Consider the following 6,322-nt stretch of genomic DNA (forward strand, 5'->3'; position numbering starts at 1 on the left):
TCTCTATATAAAGACTGGATAGCGAATATGCATACAACATTCACACAGTAGACTTTGCATATTGACCAATTCGCCCCCGGTCTCACGAAGATGGCCGTGTATAATACGAACGTTCTACGCGTAAATACGCGCGTGTTGTATCAACAGTTGACGCGCATTTTGGTCACGTACACATATTATGATGTTCTAAAAGGGACACATTTCCGTAGTGATTATTATTTCAAAACGCCGAAAAAGTGATATTTGCGGCATTTTAGTAACCACAACGTTAGAAAAATTGTAGTTAAACTTGGTCAGTGGTGGTGGTCAAAATATAAGTCAAGTGAACTGCGACGTTACAAAAGAAATCATGCTGTCTATAAAAACGGCAACTTGTCCTTTGTAGATCACCAGCCGGTCTCACCAATATGGCGTCAAATTCATTCATTGTGCGGCTCTTTATTAGCTATCCAGTCTCTATATAGAGGTCAGTGGTAAGAACCCATCAAAGCAAGTATAAAACAACCTTTATTACATTCTTTCTCTTCATTGACTGAGAGTAGGTCATTAATGTATGGTGTTCAGTATTTCATATTAATACAACACTTGAATATATCCCCCTCATCTGATTTCAGGGAAAACACTTCCAGAGTTGATCGGGCCAATGGATGCGCGCATCGCGTCTGTCCGTGACTTCATCCACGATATCAAACCAAGCATCTTACAATCAGACTCCATCGTGGCCATCACGGATCACGAGGTGCATTGTGGTCAGTGAGGAGACCAAGAAAGGTGGAGATGCTGTTAATAGGGTCAGACAGGAAAAGGTATGCACCAGCTTGTATGTGTTAAAGGGATATAGGATCATTTGCTTTTCATGCATTTTGTCCGTTTCCAATAATAACACCAATCAAAATCCAAAGAACTTGATCAAAACCTAACCTGTTGAAGTTCCAGCTAAGTGCATATTACAGTTTTTTTGAGAAAATGTCTAAAACCATGCACAACCTTTTGATCACGAAACATGAAAATGCAATCAAGGTAAACCAAAACCAAAAACTGCAACCAAGGTAAAGGGGAAACAAGTTCCTAATTTTTATATACATTGCGTGTATTTGAAGATTTGACAGTACTGTTTATCAGGTTTTGAAAATTCTCACTTTTTAAATTTTGCATTCAGGGCCTATGTGTACTAGACGTGCATGAAATATCTCTAGTAGAGGACATCAATCATGATGCACATGAAGAAGCCAAGATAAGTTCCTCAACACAAAGGATTGGACTCCTAGGAACACTGCTCAAGCAACTCAAGGTGAGTAATGCAGTGTTGCATTCATCTTGCATTCAGGGCCTGTGTGTACTAGACGTGCATGAAATATCTCTAGTAGAGGACATCAATCATGCTGCACATGAAGAAGCCAAGATAAGTTCCTCAACACAAAGGATTTGACTCTTGGGAACACTGCTCAAGCAACCAGGAGTAAGTTTTTAGGCCCAAAGGTTGACCCTTTTTGTAAAGTGCTTTGCTGTGCTAACCAAGGAATAGGCGTGATTCACCACAAAGAGTCCTTTTACTCAGTTCAAATGTGGTTTATTAATTAAAATTCCACATTTTGCAGCATGACACTGAATTACAGATGTATCCACAAACATAAAAACCTTAATAACTTATTAACTAAAAAAAAAAAGTTTGGAGAATCTTCAATTGCCTATGTGAGTATACTGAAACCACCAGATAATTGACACAACCTATGACTTTACAAAACTGTTTTATAAACTGATATTCCAAAAAAGATACGCATATATTACAAAAAAGTATAAAATGGTCAAATAAATTTAAAAACCTAATATTTTTAAATGGCTTAAGGATTTGAACAAAGGAGATAGAGTGCTAATTTTCATTGGGTTTTGTTACAATGAAATTTGGTATTTATGCACGGTGCCCGCGTGTGCAGTATGCAGGGCTTAATGTAGACTTGGCCAAGTCTGGGTTGCACTCGGTCGGTGCCTATAGTAAATCCACTCACAGCGCATATCGCATACGTCCTTACAGTACATAACGCGCGCCCTCATGCATCAAATCCGGACCATCATGTTAAAAACGTACATGTTCATGTTATTTTCAAGTGATGCAGCAACCCAGACTTGGTCAATCTGCCAAGCGTACGCGCTGGTTTGTTCCACGTTTGTACACAGTCTATGGAAATTAATTTTCCCTGTGATTGGCTTCTACCGATTTCGGTAGAAGCCAATCATATCACAGTATTTCAGGTAATGAGCGTTTTTATTCTTAATAAAGCTCGCAGGTTGTTTTGATATCATTCCTAACACGCAATTAACCTTGTCTGTGTGTATTCGCGCAGCCAAAGTTTCGCAGAGAACGCACACGCATCCCATATTGAGGAGTAGAAACAGATACACGCACACGTATGTTCGAACAGGGGCGGCAAAACCCGGGGGGCTGGGGGGCATTGCCCCCCCCCCCCCAGATTTTACCAAGTGCCCCTTTTGCGGCCATAAATGTGCCCCCTCAAGATACAACAAAAATGCCCTTAAAGTATCTTACTATTTTTTAGAAGTAACCATATCCCAATAATGGTATAGATATTTTTGATATAAATGAGGAATATGAAAACCAAGTCCCAAAACCCATACAATGTGGCCTGAAAATGGGCACATTATGCATTTTTAGCATATAATAATTGGTTTGGAAGAGTGTCCCCTATGTTGGAAGATGGTACCAGCCCCCCCCCTCCCCCCCCCCCCCCCCCCCCCCCCCTTTTGATTTTACGGAGGCCATAGTGTCCGGTGAAAAAAAAATGTCGACATTTCAGCAAGGGTTTGCAAGTGCCCCTTTTTGGTGATGCCCCCCAGTTTTAAACCCATTCCACCGCCGCTGCATTCGAATGCTTTGAAACGCTCTGGGTATGCACAACACGAAGCGGTATCAATGGATCTCAACATCTTTTACAGGTTAACCCCAATAAAAATTCCCTTTTGTTTTGAATAACATTTTGAATGTCTTGAACGACTTTGTACAGCAATTTACTTCAGGTTTGGTGAAACACCCCTCTGGCCATGTCTATGTACGTGTCTCGTGCCCGCAGTACGAAGAATCTCCTATGAAAATTGGCTCGCTCGGCACGTACTACATGGTGCAGAACACAGGAATTGAGTTGAAAACCAGTCAGTGTTTTATCAGTGGCTTAAACCCACCCACTTTACGGGCTCTTGACCAATAGGAATGGGTAAACTGTCTCAGGTATTTATGAATTATCATGAGCTAGGAGCAGTAAGCTTTCCATTGATATCTTGTATGCATTCCTTTGGTCATGCATCACTAAGTTTTGTTTTTGAAAATGTGAAAACCCTCTTGGGACAGTTTTGGGCATTAAGGGGCACATCAGCGTTAGTTCATGAAAACGAAAATGTACGGATTGCACGCATCCTGTGCCACACTATGCTGGCTGTAGTCGTGAAACTTCTTGTCGGTCCCAACATATGTTGGGACTGTCCCAACTTGGGTGATCCAGTTGGGCAGGCCCAACTTGGGCAGCAACAATTTTCCCATGATTTTGTCCAGCAAAACGATGATAAAAGTAAAGTAGGCCGTTGGGATGAGGTTTGTTGGGATGCGAATATTTTATTTACACAAAAGTACAGGGTACCCATTTTTCAGGCGACTTGAATCAAGGTTATATGATTGTAGAGCGCCGCGTAACCTTTTACCTACGTGCGCGCACGTGTGAAAGTATTTTATGAATTTCAAGATTTCATCGAGCACCGCCGTTGCCTAGTGTTTATGCAGACCGGCTAATGATCAGTGGTACCGAGTTCGAATCCTTGCTCTGTCCCTTCAAGTTTTGCTCTTTTTTTTTTCAACAAGTCAAAGTTTTATCTTAGAAACGTTATTTTTCAGTCGGATACTACTTGTATAGCAGTAATTTTCTTTTTCTTTTCTGATCCGAGGCTCCGGAGGATTTTTTTAAAGGGAAATAAAGTCCGAAATCCATACCAAGTTGAAAAATAGTAGCCTCCACTGCAGCCTTGTTTTAATAAAATGCCCCATAGAAAAGCGCACAGGTACCCCAGATAGTTGTGTGATAAACAATATCGCAGGCTGGGCCTGGGAGCTCAGAGGCAGATCAAACATGTTGTCTTTTTGTAGCAACTTCCAGGGAAGCCTTGTAGAAAATGGCTCAGTGTGTCTGATGACACTTGATGGCCGTGGATGTGCTCATCACGTACGCTTGTACGCTCGTTGGTAAATGTGCGCCCTCTATAGCATCCATGTATGAGTAGCAGTGCCCAACCCAAGTTAGGCCTGCCCATTGCAACTTGAATGATCTAGTTTGGCTCAAGTTGGGACAGTCTCAACACAAGCTGGGTCCGACGACCAAGTTGGGGCATAACGCATGTGTGAAGATTCTTGATTCTTATTTTGTGGTCTAATCTCTTGTTTCCAAATCGACAAAAGTGTGAAAAGTGAGGACCAACATTATCTCTCTTGTTTGATAAGCTGTAGGATAATACACAATGGGAACATTTCCATATCTTTTGTTCATTTCTACTAGAATCTTCCGTATAATTTTCCTGTGGGTTTGTTGTTTTTGTCATTCCAGCATGTGACGTACCTGGAGGTCCTGTTGGAGGTCAAACAAAGGTCACCCTTCGAAACTAACACTTGCAATTCATCGCTACATGGTGAGTACCATCAATACTTGAGAAATTCAAGGCATTATTTGAAGTAATGAATTTGAAGTACAATGTGTGAGTGAAATTGATTGAATTGTTCTGAATAAGTTGACTCCCAGGGTTGTATGGTATCGGAATTTTTTATTTATTAATACATACCAGTATATCTTCAATATCGATTCATGTTCAATATATCGAATATTTGCAAAATACGTTGCAATTTCTTACCATGCAATCGCGGATCAGGTGCTTCTGAAAAAATTCCTTTATGAAGTATTTTTTAAGTGGACAAATTGTTTCAACGAACATGCTTCTCAGCAGCTCTTCCACCACAAAAAAAGATTGGTTTGTTTACTTCAAATGAAAGGTTTGTTTACTTGAAACTCAGTTTTCTGACGAGACTTGCAAGCTTTCCTTTGCCTAGGTGAAAGCATGCACCGTACCAGTACATGCAGGATGTATGGTTCCTGCCACTGTAAAGATAATAGCCAATGCTGGAAGAAGTAGGAGCAGTTTACAGCACTGAACATAAAGTCAAATCTCTACATCATAAAAAGGTCATGCAAACATCTTTAGAAAACAGGTTTCTGTGTGATCATTCACAAAGCTTGATCTCACTTTTCTGGGTTTGTCTTTTCTGACTTTGTCTATATACATGCAAGTTACAAATCCTGGCCTGCCTGCACTCATTTGAAACAGCAAGTGATCTGAAAAGAGGATTTTTTTCTATTGGCCTACTCCCTGGTCATCAATATTACAAAAAGTGATGACACATATATTTTGCGTACACCAAATTACTTAACACACGTGGCTCAGCGAGAGACGTAATGTCACACGCACACATTTTGCGATGCACTGCACGTGATCTCTTCACAAGCTACACATGCTCAACTCAACTCAGCTGAACTCAGTAAATGTCGCTTTGGACCGCATTCTTGCACTAGGGGTGTCAGTCATTGTTGGGACATTTGCTTACTTTTCGTACGATGGAAATTACAATTATTAGGAAAAACACTTTTTCTTTCTTTTATACTATATTTTTGAAAAAGTTGAACAAAGAAATTGACTGAGTAGGGTTTAAACCTGCGATATCCAGATAACCATTCCTGGGTCTGTTTCATGACTTTGGATGTGATCCCTGGCTACGACCGGTTTATGGCTTCTGACTAGCGTCCCTTGAACAAAGATGTTGACAAATTGGGGCATTGCCAACATAGGGCTGGATAGCTCAGTTGGTAGAGCACTGGAATAATTATTCGGGGGTCGTGGGTTCAAGCCACACTCCAGTCAGTTTCTTTGTCCAACTTTTCAAAAATTGTTACAATTCCCCTAGTCAGTTTATCTTTGTATCTTTGTTTTTCAAAAAACAATTTTTAAATAGTTTAATGGTATTTACATATTTGCTTTTGTGCTCTTGAGCCATGCCAATTAGTCAATTAGCCACCCTCCCTCCCCCAACCCCCCACCCCCCCCCCCCCCCCCCCCCCCCCCCGAAAAAACCCTGAACTGTCCACACAACCAAAATGGTAATGACTTCAGACATGTCAGATGTGGATAAAGTTCCAATAAACATGTATATATACCAGTATGTTTCAATAAACATTTACCGGTATGTACCGTAGTTTAACATTGTGAAGCACTGATGATA

At 40.8% G+C, this 6,322-nt stretch overlaps 1 non-coding gene across 1 annotated transcript; it reads left to right on the top strand.

The window, feature by feature from the left end:
• Positions 1–5,891: 5,891 nt before the first annotated feature.
• Trnai-aau lies at positions 5,892–5,964 on the top strand. Its single transcript has one exon. It is a non-coding gene; the product is annotated as a tRNA-Ile (tRNA).
• Positions 5,965–6,322: the final 358 nt, after the last annotated feature.

Source organism: Patiria miniata, unplaced genomic scaffold (genome assembly GCF_015706575.1).
Source record: "Patiria miniata isolate m_02_andy unplaced genomic scaffold, ASM1570657v1 HiC_scaffold_8, whole genome shotgun sequence".
NCBI lineage: Eukaryota > Metazoa > Echinodermata > Asteroidea > Valvatida > Asterinidae > Patiria > Patiria miniata.